The 16,337-nt window shown below is 43.7% G+C and overlaps 1 protein-coding gene across 5 annotated transcripts in view; it reads right to left on the bottom strand.

Moving 5' to 3' along the window:
* The window catches only part of ctbp2a (C-terminal binding protein 2a), a 64,307-nt gene that overhangs the window by 23,371 nt on the left and 24,599 nt on the right, over nucleotides 1-16,337 (bottom strand). The window lies entirely within an intron of this gene.

Below are 16,337 nucleotides of genomic sequence, written 5' to 3'. Positions count from 1 at the left end.
TTTAATTTTTCAGAGCGAGAGCAAATTAGTCGATCAACAGAAAGTTAATGTGCAAGTATTTTGATAATCAATTAATTGTCTAGTGTAAAATTTCAAGCAAAAATGCCAATTCTCATTTGTCCTCACCTTGCATGATAGTAACTTGAAGATATTTGGGTTTGTACTGTTGGTTGGGTGGAAAAATAAATTTTGAAGACATCACTTTAGCCTTGAAAATGTCACCCAGGGACATTACGATGGACATTTTTCCCAAGATTTTATAAACCAAAAAATTAATCAATTAATCAATAAATCAGCTAATAAGGGCTGATAACAGATATATGTACTATAAGTGTAAAGATATTACAGTGCATAAATATTTTATTGGCTGCATTTTTAAGATTTTACCCCTATCTTTCTTAATTCAAGTTTAAAGATCCCCTCAAGACATGTTTTAGGACTTATAAGAATACTTGTGAAAGTAATGTGATGTGTTACAACACTGAGCAATGGCCAGAAGTGTTTTTACACAACATTATGATTTCACAGTGACACGTTATTGCTTCAAAATCTAGTATCAGTGGAGCTTTAGATAATATTAAACAAGGCTTTCACCAGTAACAGCGAATATGTCAGCTGATGAGTAAGAAGAAATTCAAAAGCATCTGAGTCAAGACTGCTGATGTTACTAAAATGACTATAGTATGATTTTTTTTTTAAACTCCCAAACAACAACATCCGCCTCAAAAATCCAGCATCAGTTGGGCTATAAGCCATGAATGAAAAAACAAGGGAATGGATGAATTAGTGCTGAAATGTTAAGCAGATTACTTCATTAGGTCATCGACAGAAATTAATCGACAACAGTTCTGATAATCCGCTAAAAGCAGAAATGCCCAAACTGGTTCTAGCTTCTCACATGTGAACTGGATAAGTGAGAAGTTCAGGGAGGTTGCGATCATTTTCTGATATTTTACAGACGACATGTTAGTTGAAACCCTCCAACGAATGAATGAATGAGTTTATGAGCAAACACCAACAACAACACACTCCGTGGATTGTAGTATGCTGCTGAATTGTGTTAAACTTACTGCATGTACTCACTGTAAGCTCAACCGGAGTGTAGTGAGTTTAAAGAGCTCATTGAAGAGGTTTGGTTACAATGTGTAACCAGAGCCCGCAAACCAGGCCGGGAGTAAAAAAGCCCCATTCATGAAAAGAGCGCGCAGGAGGGAGAAAGGCCTACTGTATAATTTGACCTCTAAAATTCACCATCCCATCTGCCTCCTGTGATCTACATGGCGTGCTGCTGCCAAATGATTGAAGCACAAACGAGATTCAGGGGAGAAGGGTGAGAGGAGAAGAGGGGCAGTGAAAAAAAAAAAAGGGAGAAGGAGAGATAGCACAGCTGCAGGTGGACAACAGATGTTGAGGTTTTTTTTGCTTTTTTTTTTTCCTTTAGGTAGGCGATCTCGGCACATAAAGTCTTTTACTCTCATTCATATCCCCCATCTCTCCACTGTCACCCTCTCCTCCTCCTTCTCCTCCTCCTCCTCCTCCTCCACCCTTTTCTCATTTTTCTTTCTCTCTGACTTGAGCCAACTGCCCTGGTTAGAGAGAGAAAAAAAGATGTTAAGAGGATGCGGAGTGTGTGTGTGTGTGAGAGACGATCAGGGATGAATGGGTGAAGGCGTTGCTTATTACATCCCTCCTGTATGCTGCGGGCTTAGACAAACAGAGTGTGAACAGGCATCCATGAACATGGCTGACATGCCTACTGAGAAATGTTTAATGTTTTCCTTGGGTGCAAATGAAATTCATCTGCACCTCTAAACATACCCCTCGCATAAGTTAACACGACGCCTGGCCACACACACACACACACACACACACTGTATACAGAGAACATGGTCAGCCCTGCCTCTTCTTCTCTCTGGTTTAACACCCGTGAAGATTTCATTTTCTCAAAATGAATAATTCAGGGTGACTCCCTGGTTGGCACTGAGAGAGGAGGAAATGAGACGAGAGGAAAAAGGGAAGGGAAGGAAAAGGGAGGAGAGGAGAGGAGAGAGGAGAAGGGGGGGAAAGGAGAGGAAGAGTTAGAAGAAGGCAGAAGGTAGCATGACTTTTGATGAGGAAAATAGGAGTCAGGGACTTTCAACTTCTCATTTCATTGCTTTCTTTTTTCCTCTTCGTTTTTTTATTTTTTTTTACCTTTTGAGCTGCAAATGTTTCAGTGTGTGACCTCCTCTGTCCTTCTTTCGCCTCTGCTCTCACAAGCAACAGTTAATCACTTCAAGTCTCTCTGAAAGGTGCGGCAAACTGGCCAGAAAGAGCTTTTTGCCTCCCTGGTAAGACTTTGCCTTTCAAGGTCCAGGTTATTTTTTATGGCACCTGTACAGAATATTATCTGTAGGCTGTATATACTACTTCATCTAGACACAAACAGACATGCATAAAAATAGATACAGTGTCTGTGACAGGTGATATCCACTTTCAACTGATGTAGATGTATGATTTTTTAATGACATTTCTAACTGTGTTTCTAAAAAAAAACCGCAGGGGAGAGTTAGACTTGTACTTAACGACACTAAAACTGAAATAAGAGTCAGTAGTTAATTACAAGAAAGAAAGGGACAACAATAAACTGATTATTGATTGAAGTCATTGAAGCGAAAATGCCAAATATTCACAGGTTCCATCTTCTCAAATGGGTTTTTTATCGCTTTTATCGTCATTGAAAATCTTTGGATTTACGACTGTTGGTTGGACAAAGTAACCAATTGGAAAAAGTCACTTTGAGCGCTGGGGAATTGCACTTTCTTCATCATTTACTGACATGTTATCAATCATTCAATAAACATACCTAAAAAAAAATGATTAAGAACAGATGATGATGATGGTTCAGATTTACAAAGTGTTTTGTTTTGATAATTTTCCATTTCATCTGGAATTTGCGAGTATGCCATTATGTTCCATCTTCCATGCATTTGTGTGAGCAAGTAGCCATATAGATTACTGCATGGTTAGGAGGGGTCCTTCCCCTGATTTCCTCCCCTCCCTCACTTGCTCCAAGTTGGCATGACAAGAGTTTCCATTTAGATAATCTCCCATTTTCACTCCTCCACCCATTTTTGAGACTCACAGCCCCTAAAGCAGTCAATCCATCGCTATCTAATCTAAAGCAGCCCTCTATGCATTTAACTCCACTTCTTGGTGTTTCTCGATCAGTCCTCTCTGTTCTGTGCTGTCTCTGGTTGGGTTCAATCACCTCCCATCTCCGCTTCCCTCGTTTCCCTAATTTTCCTGCAGACGGGATCTTTAACCCACAACCCACAGTCATGAATGAATCTGCTGAGCTGGGTATGACGTTTGTTTAGAAACATATTTCTCCTATTACCTCTAACTTCTTTTTCCCCAACTCACTCCGTTGAGTTCGGAGAATGTCATTTCCTACAAAGATTCATTTTCTACAAAGAGAGGGAAGAAGAGAGAGAGAGAGAGAGAGAGAGAGAGAGAGAGAGAGAGAGAGAGAGCAGGAGGAAAAAAAAGACAAGACAATGGCAGACCAAGAGAAACTGGGATCAGTTTAAACAAAGAAAAAAAAAAGGAAGGGAGTAAGTGATGAATAGAAAATGAGTACTGAAGATTTATATGGATGTAATTCCTGGCAGACTGACAGATAGACAGAAACCAGAGACTTTATTTGCTCATGAAGGGAAAGGAAATCACTGCCTGATATTAAGAGGAACATCTGGCGGGAAGAGCAGCTCTGCACTGTGCCTTAACAGACGTCACCACTGACACCTGCTACACATGCATCATCCTACACACAAGCTGAGTGCTAGGTTCAGAAGTTAGTAGTAGTAGTTTCTGTTAATAGCACTGACCCTCAAGATAGAAAACATAGGAGTCTCCTGGATAATTACTATATGGTTATGTTATGGCCTCAGTTTTAATTATTTAGCTTCATTTTTAAGAAATCGCATGTTTATCTCCAAACTGGTCTGGCAGACGGCTCTAAATACTGTGTACCCATGAAACTCAGCTGGCAATGTTAAGGAGTAGCAGCCAGTCAGGCTCGAATCGAAACAATAGAAAATAAAAAATTGCTTTATCATTGCGACTGTGAAACAAAGTACGCGTTATAGCTGCTGAATTCATCTATGGCCACGTCCACACTACCGCGTTTTCATTTTGAAACGTATCAGAAACGATCGGCTTTCATACTAACACACCTGAAAATGCAAAATAAATGACCAGTCACATACACTGGGCATGCACGAGCCGATGTAAACAGGAAGCAGAATGTTTAGTTGCACAAAATACGAACGAGGAAAAGCAAAGACAGTTGTAGTGTGAAAATGGAGAATTCAACTGTGCAACAGCTGTTAGCAAAGACAACCCACCACTGGTAGTCGAGGCTGAACTGTTGACGTCTATGTCATAATTTCCATGCTACAACGCAACCTCACAGTTTTCAAACTAAAAATAGGCCAGCAGCGCTTCTAAAAGTAAAAGATAGTAATGTGAAAGTAGCCAAAAATTTGACCCAGATCCTGAAAATGGGTTGATTGAAACAGCTGAATCAGGTTTCTAAAACATGCAACCCTTTAGCTCAGTGATCAGCTGTTTCTACCACTGTTGTGGTTAAAGTCTTTCATTTTATGTGTACACAAGCTTTAACCTACAAACATATGTTCAAACATAATTGATATGAGTTTCATATCCATCCAAACCTCTGAAGTACTACATCTGCCAGTAACCTAAAATTGTCTATGCACGAAAGGAACAGTGCTTTTACATCCAGGAAGGTGAACAAGTCAGAAGCAGAGGATTTAGATGTTTAAAGCCACTATTAAGATAATGTGTATGTATATCCCCTGTTGCTCTGAAACATCCCAGTTTAATCCAGTGGTTGCAAAAACTCAAGGTCGTGTGCAACAAACAGCGTGACCAGCACCATGACAAACACAACCTTTGACTGTCAGCCCAGATTAAGGCCAAAGTTTGACCCTCACAAACTCTAGATGCAAACATTTGACAGCTAGCCGCATCGCCACGGAGAGTCCAAGGTTGACTGACAGCTGTCAACGCCCTGTGTCCCCTCCCCCACCTTTCAGTCAGCAATCATCATCTATCAGTAGCAGTAGGTCTATGTCTCCCTCCCACCCTCTCCTCCTTAATCCCTCACTCAGTGTAACAACTGCCTGTAGTTTTGACCTGGACCCCGTTAATACATAATCTGCCATCTCCAGAACTAATATACCAAAACCCTCCCCCATCATCACGCTAGGCTCGAGCGAGGAAGAAAATTGCGGCTAGTGTGTCATCCAGAGCGGAAGTGACCTCAGCTGGCATCAGGTCGCCTGTCCACGCACGCCACGGACGGGAGCCATGGAAGTAAAGAAGTGGAAGTGTCACATACAGCGATTATGCTGGTGTGGGGGATGGGGAGTGAGTCCTAGTTAGTCATAAAAGGCGGGGTCTTGCTCAAGGGTATTCCGCAAAGCATCGTATACTGAGGTGGGCGGGGGCATGCCATCTGTATTTACACAGGGGCTATTAGTTCAGAGGGAAATTCTTTCTGGTTGTGGGTGATACTCAGTGCTGTAACTAATGAATTGTCTGAGGTTGTCAGAATATCAGGAGGTATCATAAACTCATAACTAATTGGATTTTAAGGAATACAAAATGTGTTATTGCTGCCATTACAATATAATTTGTCTAACTGACAAATTATAAATATAAAATTTTAACTGAGAGGATGAATCACATTTTGTTGGGTGTAAAATGCGTATAATGTCTCCCAAGCAAAGCCTCCTAATTTATCCCACCTGAAAAGAAGTGAGTGAACATGATTTATTAATACCTTCTTCTTGATGCATTAGCTCAACCAGCCATTTTGTAACAGAAAAAAAAGGAAGTAACGAGTAAATTTGCAGTGTTTTCTGACAATGGACCGACCCTTTAACCAGAAGCAAATCTGCCACCAAAACCCATGTTGCCTAGCAACATACAATTTAGGAATATGCTTTCAGAGCGGCTTTGCGGCCGTGTCCATTAACAGATGAAATTACCAAAGCAACAAATGTCAGCCACATGCAAATGAGGTCTACTCTGCTGACTGTGTGTGTACTAACAATGTGATTTATGTGTATGTGGCAGACTTGAAGAAATCCTTTCCAAAGCATGTGTCCGTCTGTGCTAAGAACGGCAGCCTGCTTTTGACAGTCAATCAATGGGGATTGTTTAATATCTGTTCTCATGGGCCTAAAGATCACAGCGACGCCAACAAAACTGCCTCAGTTAAATCATTTGTTCCCAGTGTGCTTCGGCCTCTATTAAAGTCCATTTCAACCCACTGGCCATGTACAGTAGTTCACAGAGTCTCACAGGAAGCCAGGAGGCTGGTCTGAACAGAATGAGAGAATTTGTGGATTAGTGCAGCAGTGGAAATGGAGGATCTGAAGGATTAACCCCCCCCTTCTCATTACAACCTGCACAGAGAAAATGACACAATCACACATCGGCCATCAGCACCGTAATTTGATTTTATCTGTCCAGTGATGCTGCTAGTCAGCCTCTGGTGAGCAGGTGCTGATGGAGAAATCAGCCATCATTGGCCAAAATCTCTGAAATATACTTTTATCGGATCAGAAGTGTGAAAGATAGTGCAGATAATTTTATGGAGCTGCTTTTATGCTGCTGAATTAAAGTTTTAATGTGATATGTTTATCCAAATACATAATTCAGTTGGGTACACAGTAAGGATGTATTGACTGAATGCATTTAATTTAAACATGAATTTTATACATCTGTTTACATGTAAAGACAGATCCCTGTGTGCATATCTGTTCAAAAATAAGTAGACAAAGCTAATTGCTATTCCATGCAGGTCAGTTGACCACCTTGACAGCAGCAGGACTGAGGGAAGGCTGTGTAGTCCAAGTGGCTATAAAGCCTTCCCAGGCTACACTGATGCACCCTTATTATCATAATGCACTAAGACATCCGTGTTTACAACACCAGGGGCTTGGGGGCTGTGGGGAGATGGTGCGTGGCAAAGCAGAGAGGACTTCATCAAAAACAGCAGCAGTTACACAGATACCAACACTGAAGAGCTGCAATCGCCATTATGCAACTTTCTGAATGTTGTGTAGTTGTAAGAGATTATGTGATTTTAACAAGTGGCTTGCGCTTTTGCTCCAATTACTCACCAAGGGCATTACATACAGCTGATAAAGGCATGAAAGAAATGAAGAAATGAGAAGGAAAAAAAAAAAAAACTGCAGGAGACTGCAAAACACTATCGCACATATTGTGCAAAGATGCACGTCATTGCAAGCCACTGCATATGCACACCCGGACAACTCATGTTCCAAGACAGTTAACACTACTGCATATAATATCTGGTTTTCTGGTCAGAGGAGTCTTAATGTGAACTGCTCACACATGAATGCAGTGACTGATAGACTGTAACATGAAGACCGTGCACAGTTGTTAAAATTTAAAAGGTATCAGAAAGGCTGCTGACAGCTGTTCCTCCCAAATCCTCTGTATTGCGCCTCGTCAGTGCCATTTTGTGTTGTATTTAATGGGGCGATATGTCATTCTGACAAAAGAACTGCATGAGATTACTGAAATAATAAAGGTCTTCACACAAAGTATAAGGAATTCTGACAAATCTGGCTCTCACGGAGATAAGCAGACAAGAAAGCGAGATGTAAGTATCAGTTTAGGATCATGGCAAAGTAGGACAAGGGATAGATTGCCAAAATAGCAAAAGTTATCCTTTTACGGTATTAATTCATAATCCTGACAACAGTTTTGGAAAAGAGATAAGCAGCAACATTTAGATTTCGCTCCGCTGGCCTAGATAAGAAGAAAAGACCCACAATTTATCTATTGTTGATGTAATGAGAACAAACACGGGACAGCAAACAAATGACAGCACTGACCATAAAGATAAAATGATTAAAAAAAAATGTTCTGTAAACATTCTTATTGTGTTTGAACTTTCTTAAGGTCAAGCACCATGCATCACACACCACTAACTACACTCAGCTAAACACACTCACATACCCCATAGCTGAATGATGGTTGCACAAACAGAAACCAAAGAAAAAAAAAGAAACTTAATTGACCGAGATGGTATTCACATACCAATGATTCATCACAATGTTTGCCTGCAACTCAATACTCAGGTTGCTGCTTTCAATATAGTGAATGGAATAACAACCAAATTCTGAAAACATGATATGATTCTCAACAATGCAGCAACACTGCTTGGTGGAGCTATTCAAAACAATCAGAGGAATGGGAAATGCTGTCTTACATAAACCATGCAAAAAAAAAAAGAAGAGCACCAGCACAAATACATTTTTTTATCTATTAAAAACATGGGAAACAGCCAAGAGAAAGCAAAACCAAATGTATCAAGAAATCTCACAAACGCAGACGATGAGGATGGAAGGAGAAAAAAAACAAACAAACAAAGAAAAAAGATTTACTTGTATCTGGAGACGCCATGGTGGACACGATGACTGGTGGACCTGTGCGTCGACTTAGCTTCTGGTTTGCAACCAGGGCACCTTGGCCTTGAACGGGTGCTCCCACAGGGACGAGGGCATTGTCTGATGCAGGTCCCCCACCCTTACGCATCAGCTGAGGACTAGGGTGAGGACTTAGCATGGGTGACAATGGCAGTAAGTTCCTGTCCCTCTTCATCAGCTCCATGGGCACTGTGTAATTGGTAGAGTATGCTTTCGGTACTTGCTGCGGTGGCTGTGGTAAAGCCGGCATTGACACGGGCATCTGCTGTGGCATACCTGGCATAGAGTGAATAGACCCTGGTATGGCGGGCATTGACCCAGTCATATGCTGCATACCATGCATGGACATCCCTGGCATTGACATCCCAGAAGAGTAGGCTGACATGGGTCTCGACTGAACAGGCATAATGGCTCCAGAATATGGCCCTGGTGAGCGAGGGTGTTGGCCTGGGTAACCTCCAGAGGCTTCCAGCAGGTGCTGAGAGGGGGCACTGCTGGGCCTCCTACCCATTACTTCTCCCATTCTTGGGGAGATGGTCTGCATGCCCCCAGGAGTCGGTGGGGGCATCAGCTGGGGGTCCACGGTCAAAGCCTGTGGTGGGTGCTGTGGATGGTGCTGCTGCGGGTGGTAGATGTCTGAGCGATGGCTGAAACTGTTCGAGCGGCCTCGCATGGGCGTCTGAGGTTGGGAGTGGGCTTGTGGAGCCTCAGCGGCTCGCTTGCAGTTGTGTAGCAAGCGAGACAATACACGAGCCTGGCCCAGGTTGGGGGCGACGGTGCGGACATCGTTCTCCTCCATAACAGCCAGCATGCTAGTGGAGTCGAATCCCTGCTGGATGAGAGAGGAGATGGTGCTCTCTGAGAGACCCTCATTTCGCAGCAGGGCAAGGAACTCGGGATCAACCGCTTTCTTGGGGTCCACAGGCAAAGGTGTCTGTGGGGCAGTGGGGGGAGGAGCGGGAAGAGGAGCAGGAAGTGGAGTGGCCGGAGGAGGTGGGACAGAAGCTGGGACAGCCTCCACAGGAGCAGGTGCGGGCGGGGCAACTGCAGCGGTCTGCACTGGGGCAGGTGGAGCGGGAAGTGGAGCCACCATAGAAAGGTTGGGGTCAGAGATGGGCATGGTAGGTGGAGGTGGCAGGGACTGTTGTTGTTGCAGATGCTGCTGCAGCTGCTCTTGCTGAAGATGCTGTTGTTGAAGCTGTTGCTGCTGAAGTTGCTGCTGTTGTATCTGTTGTTGCTGAAGCTGCTGTTGCTGCAACTGCTGCTGCTGGAGTTGTTGCTGTTGAAGCTGTTGCTGTTGTAACTGTTGCTGCTGAAGCTGCTGCTGTTGTAATTGCTGCTGCTGTATTTGTTGTTGCTGCTGTAATTGCTGCTGTTGTTGGACGGTGTAGGGTGAGGCTGTCTCTTGCCTCATAATTATACCTTGACTGGCAGGATCTACAACTAGACAGGTGGCAGCCTGCTGCTGTGGATCCACTGGGCGCCCATTAACATCAGTATAAACCGACTGACCGGTCAGAGGTGGAGGCTCACTGGCATACCGAGGAGACATGTGCTCCATACCGTAGTGAGGAGATGGGTCTCGGGAGGGAATGCGCTGTTGGGCATCTGGCATCATCTTGGCAGCAGTTATAGCACCAGGTTCCCTGTAAGCCCGATTCAACTCATGAGCGGTCGGAGGAGTGGGAGGAGGAGGTAGAGGTGATGAAGGTGCTTGAGGTCCTGCTCTCCCTCCCTGACCTTGATCCCATGCAGCACGAGCCCCAGATGTTATCCCAAAGTGAGAGCCTGACCTACTGAGTGGATGAGGGTGAGGCGGCGGAGGCTGGTGCTCAGGCCGGTAGAAACCCTCAGGTGGCCGAGGAGTCATGGCCGGGTCATGGGAATAGTAATCCTGATGTGAAATGGATCCTCGATGAGCCATGGGCGGTCGTTCGTAGTGGTTTAGATCCGGTGCAGAGCCCTTCCTCAGCCCCCGTGAGTCGTGACGCTCACCGTAAACCTGTGGGTAAAGAGAGTCTTGGTAGGAATACAGGTCGCGTTTCAAATCCGGGTCAGGGGGACGCACCCCTGGTGGAGGCTCGTACCACCCCACTCCCTCTCCGTATGACAGAGAGCTCCGTCGGCCCGCTACTCTTGCCTGCTGCTCGTAGACGCCGTCAGCCCTGTCCCACTGACCCTCATTCCCTCCTAATGTGTCCCAACTGTGGGAGCGGCCAAGACTCAACTGTTTGTTAGTGACAAGCATTGGCGAAAAAAGGAGAAAGCTGAGAAAGCGTTAACAGACAAAAAAAAAAACCAAAGAAACAAAAACAGAAAAAAAAAGTTTTTGCTTGCTGCGGTGTTTAAGAAAGTTTTCTTTCAAATCTTCTTGCGCTCCAGCGCCACAAAATGGAACGGAGAGAGGTAGGAGGTGTAGACGGAAACAAGAAAATGAAGCAGGGTCTACCTCTTCACCTGATATCAGGTTGTAATATTGTAAGTCCGCGCTATCAGGTTACTCTCCCTTTGGCAGGCAGTCCTTGAATAATTAATCTCTGGTCATGCTGGCTTGTTGTGCACGGGGAAAGAGGACACCACACACAAACACATCCCACCAAACCACACAAACACAGCACACTGCAGTGGTACAACAGCTACTCCATGGAAGACACTGTAACGGGATGCGTGGGTGAGATGGCCACCAAACGTTCATAAAAAAAAAAAAAAAAAAAGAAAAAGAAAACGGCATGAGAAGAGGGGATAGGTTGGGTTATGGGTTGGGATGGGCAGGGGCTTGTACTAATCCAGTGGGGTTTATCTCTCTCTTCTCCTGGACATTTTACTCACTCTGCCGATTGCTCTGAGGGATTACATCTAAATAAAGCCTGTTTAATTCCACTTCCCACTGTGACGTCATGTGAACCAGATACGAGCATATCTGGTGATAGTGGTGATGATGATGATGATGATGATGATGGTGGTGATGATGATGCCAGGTGACTTAGAGTCCACCCCCAACACCCCACCCCCCACACCCTCCCGCAGAGTCACATACCTCAGGTTGTTAATGATGCGCCGTCCTCAACAGGTCTCAGATTTTGGTTTGCCAGGGTAACAGCGCAGGGAGGGGAGGCCAGGCAAGGCACACAGCTTCATTGAATACAAATGAAATACAGTTCTCTCAGCTAAGTCCCATGTGCTGTCAGTAAACATCAAATCCACTCTGATTGGACACTAATCCTCCAGGCCCCATGCTTGCGGCAGAGCCACCACGCAACTGCTGCCCAGCTCACTCTGAAATGTCCTTGATGCCTCCGTGGTGCTCACTGTCACTGCCCAACTCTCCTTTCGATTTGCGATCACCCAGATCCGCAGTGTGGATGTTAACTGGAGGACACTGAAAATGACAGCGCACCGGACTGGATTGCGTAACGAAATCCACCTGCAATGTTTGTCCAATTTGCCGTCCGAGTGATTCAAGAGATCCACTTCATTATCAATATCACTGCCTCTCTTGTTGAGTATAAAGAAAATGTGTTGTGAATGTGAATGTGTTGAATTTCAACATTGTTTCATGTGTCCAATTATGTTAACACATGAACTCTAACATATACATCTTACTGTTGTCTGTCTTACTGTTAGAAAAATACAGCACCTGCCCCCTCTTTCCCAAAGCTCCTCTGATCTCCTTCACTTAGAGAGACTCTGTAATCTGGATTTGCCCCTTTGCACAGAAAAGTAAAACACTGGGGGAGTGCAGTGTGTGTGCATCTGTGTTATGTGTGTGTGTGCGTGTGTATGTGTGTGAAAGGGGGAAGGGTTCTTTTTGTAACAGCAGTTAATCCAAAGCACCTACAACCTCTGCCGTGCAAAAACAAGACGCTTGGGCTGCAACACAACAGGAGCTCATTCCACTCCATTCAAATATGCCAAAATAAAAAAAACCTACTTGCCATAACGCTACAGAATTATATATTGAGCTTGGCCATGAGCCATACATGAAGGTGTAATTAATGGAATACATTCATCATTTTTTTAACCAAGGTGATGTTCAGTATAATGTAAGGCTCTGAGGGTGTAGTTACCTACATAGCTGCCTGCACACACTTCATGTCACTGTGGCTGAAACCTGATCCATTCTGCAGATGATCCCTGTTTATTAATGCATGAAAACAGATGTAAGGTGAGGAAGTGTCCTTTCCCATCCAAATCTAATCTCAAATCTAACCATAGCGGGGTAGTAATACATTTTTCAGACTGCGAGGAAAGTCTCTGTTAACATCAGCATATTGAGAAAAGTTCCTGAATATCTCACAGAGGGCATGTGGAAACTGTGCAGGCATGTCTGTCATCGGCGCTAATATCTTGTTTAATCACGGCTGTGTAATTAGAGGAGGAAGAGATCAGAGAGAGAGCGGAGAAGTCTGCTGTTTGCTCGAGATGACAGGAAAAAGCTGATGACAGTGGCTCCAAAACCAATTGTGCAGATGACTGAGAACTTTTTTTTCTTTCTTTCTTTTCTTGGTAAGGTCAGAGGAACACTAGTCAGCTTGATGTAAAAAGGAAATTAAAATGGGAAGGAGAAGAGATCTAAAACCAACTGTAAAGATTATTAAATCAAAGCTGAGAGTTGGAAAAAAAAAAATCACTTTTGAAGCCCATTTTGATTTTATTTAATAGTCAGGGTTTTGCTTTTTCTTTTTCTTTTTTATATATAAAGTCAATCAAGTTTTATAGTCATTTCATTTCAAAAGTGTCATTCATCACCTACAGGCACAAAGTCATTCCTGTGTTTTTATTCACAGCTTATGTGTAGCCTCAGATTAGGGTCAAAAAGATTTTGAGGTTGGAAAATGATTTTCACAAATAATTCCAAATTTTGTTGTCATAAATCCTCCTTCATAAACCTGTGAAATAAAACTGCACGAGTCTGTACTTGTCTGTGCAAATCTGTACATATGTATATAGACACTTACATACAGACACTACTTGCCTGGATATCAAAAGATGTCAAAAAGTCAGATTTCATGTACATTATTCCTTATTCAAAGCGTGTTAACCGTCTCTTTTTGAGATTTGAAAGTAGCGGCTTAAATTTAGGAGAGAACATTTCTAGCTTTCTGCAAATATATTCACATACACACACATATTCACAAGCAACAGCCTATACAGTATATATGATCCCTTGGCTTCTGTCTCCAACCTTATCCACTCTTCTCATTACTTGCTCTCAAGAGACCCTGGCTCTCAGTACTGCAGAGCAGATCACACATCCCCATAAAGTCAACCTCAAACAGAGAGACGGGGGCAGAGGTGTGTACTCAGGGTTTGCGGATCTAATCCTGACAGGAAAGTAAATCACAGAGTTCTGTTTGTCTCAAACTAAACAATGTTTGACTTTCAAATTCTAATGTTCCTCCATTTGCCATACTTGCCAGACTGTGCACACAACGCCAGATTCACTGTAACAGAGGGATTTAGGAATTAAGCCGGGGATTTTAGAACAAATATAATACCACCCCAGCAGAAGCTTATAAAGACCTTACATTGAATAAGACTTGACTGAGGAAAAAATTTAAAATGACTAAAACATACAGAAACCTTGGGTAAATGAACCCCATGTAAGGACGCAGTTATGTAGTGCAGAGTTCTTTACTGCTAATAGATTTCAGAAAAAGGCTTTACTGCAGCCTGGTATAGTGCATTTATATTGTGACCACACTTCTGCATTAAGCAGCAAGTAACAAGACGGACGAATCGTTTGATTAACACAACATCTCACTGTCTCTCTCAGTCCCTGCCTCCATATTTATATTGCAGCTAAGCCAGCAGGAGAACCAGAGGTGGGGTCATTTTTGTGCGAGTGTGTGTGTCTGTGTGTGTATGCACGTGCACGCTTGTTGGTGCATGTTTTAACCATGTAAAATGTTTGCATGCTTTAACAAATGTTGGAATCACAGGGTTCACATGCAACAAGCCCACTCACCCCCTCCATCTACCCACTCACTCGCACACGCACGCACGCACGCAAGCGCACACACACACACACACACACACACACGGCTTGCACAATCCTACATCCCTCTCTCTCAGCCTTTTGAGCTCGCTCTGCTTGTCTTCTGACATGCAGCAGAGACAGCAGCAGCCACGGCGCTTCGTTAATGTCCCTTTTCATTCACACACGCAAAACGCCGCTAAAGCCTTGGCCTTGGTCTGATGTGCATACATGAATAAGAATCACACGCTAACTCAAAGTGAATACTGCACTGCAACAGAAATAAAAACAACTGTCTCCTATGGTGTGACACGTCACATACTCGTGGCATGATTTGAATGTTAAACGCACATTGGCTTATGCATGAGCGTGGGGCAGGAGGCACTAACTGGAAATGGGATTACAATGCCAGTACGGCTGCAAAGAATAATGCTGTCAGATAAATTGCAATGCACACTTGACAGACATTATATACATGGCTGCCTTGTATGTGATTCCAGTGGGATTATTTGTCTCTAAAAGCATCTCCATAGGGACTAGATGGACTGCAAAATGGAGGTTGATGGCAATGAAGTTAGTACTTAGCTAAATGACAATTATATCATTCTGGAATGACACGCATTTTCCATTGTGCCACCATTACATACACACAACCCACAAATTCTCCATGAATTTCCTATATATCAGCAATGTCTTTATCCATAATCCATCTCCTTAGGGTGCATCCCATCACCCAACCTCCCTCCCCCAATCTTTCCTCCACTCTCCAGGAGGATCCTGAAAAGCCACAGGTCATTATAATACTTCATGTTGTAGCTGGAGAGTTCATTTTGAAATTAAGATATTTTCCAGCAACTCGTTTCCAACTTTCAACAACCGCTAAGAAACGCGCCAGGTCAAACAAAGACGGACGCAGACAGTAGACTTCAAAAAAAAAAAAAAAAAAAAAAAAAAAAAAAAAAGGAAAACACTAGACATCAGAACATTTCACTGAAGAGGCAGACACACTGTGTTAATAATAACACAATCACGCATGCCAGTTTGCTATAAGTGATTATAACACCACCACTCCAACCCCCCACTCCCCCTACTCACCCCCCCCCCCCCCCCCAAAAAAAAACAACCCTTTCCACCATTTTTCTATCTGGTCTTTTCCTCCTCCCACCTCCCTCCCCAGTTCTCCATGCCCCTCCCTGCCTCTCCACAAAGCCTATAAAGGGGTCGTGGGTTTTGGTGAGGAGCCTGGAACAAGCCCGAGGGGGGGGTCAAACCCAGACACTGCACCGATGACCTCATACCAGAGCTGGATGCCAGTGAAGGGGGGGGTGGGGGGCTGTTGAAAGCGGAGAGGTGGATGCAGTAAAGTCCTGAGTCTGAGTTTCCCCCCCCAACCCACACTGCAGGGGGGGATGACATCAGGACACCCCTTTCCTCTTCCTCCACAGCCTCCCTGGTTGTCCCCTCTATTTAATATGAAGCATTTTGTTATTAAAAAAAAAAAAAAAAAAAACCTGCATGAATAATTCACAGGCTAAATTTTATGGTATTTTAGCCTGACTGCCCACATTATTTACTGTTCACTGTTTAAACATGTCCTCCTACTGTACACATGACAAAACAAGATGCATTATCAAGCATTAACATGTTTATTTAACTGCCAACTAAAACACTTGGAATCAGCACCATGACAAATTCCACTACCCCACCTTGTGGTGTTTGCATCCAAGCACAGATTCACAACTTGTAAATCAACATTCAGGAACATGCTGTCACCGCGACCTAGTTCACGTCGCGGCGCCGCTCACATCCCATCCCTGCCCAGATCA

The sequence above is a fragment of the Seriola aureovittata genome, chromosome 14, assembly GCF_021018895.1.
Source record: "Seriola aureovittata isolate HTS-2021-v1 ecotype China chromosome 14, ASM2101889v1, whole genome shotgun sequence".
In the NCBI taxonomy this organism is placed as follows: domain Eukaryota; kingdom Metazoa; phylum Chordata; class Actinopteri; order Carangiformes; family Carangidae; genus Seriola; species Seriola aureovittata.
The sequence above is the reverse complement of the archived record's forward strand: the minus strand, read 5'-3'. Positions and strand labels throughout refer to the sequence as shown.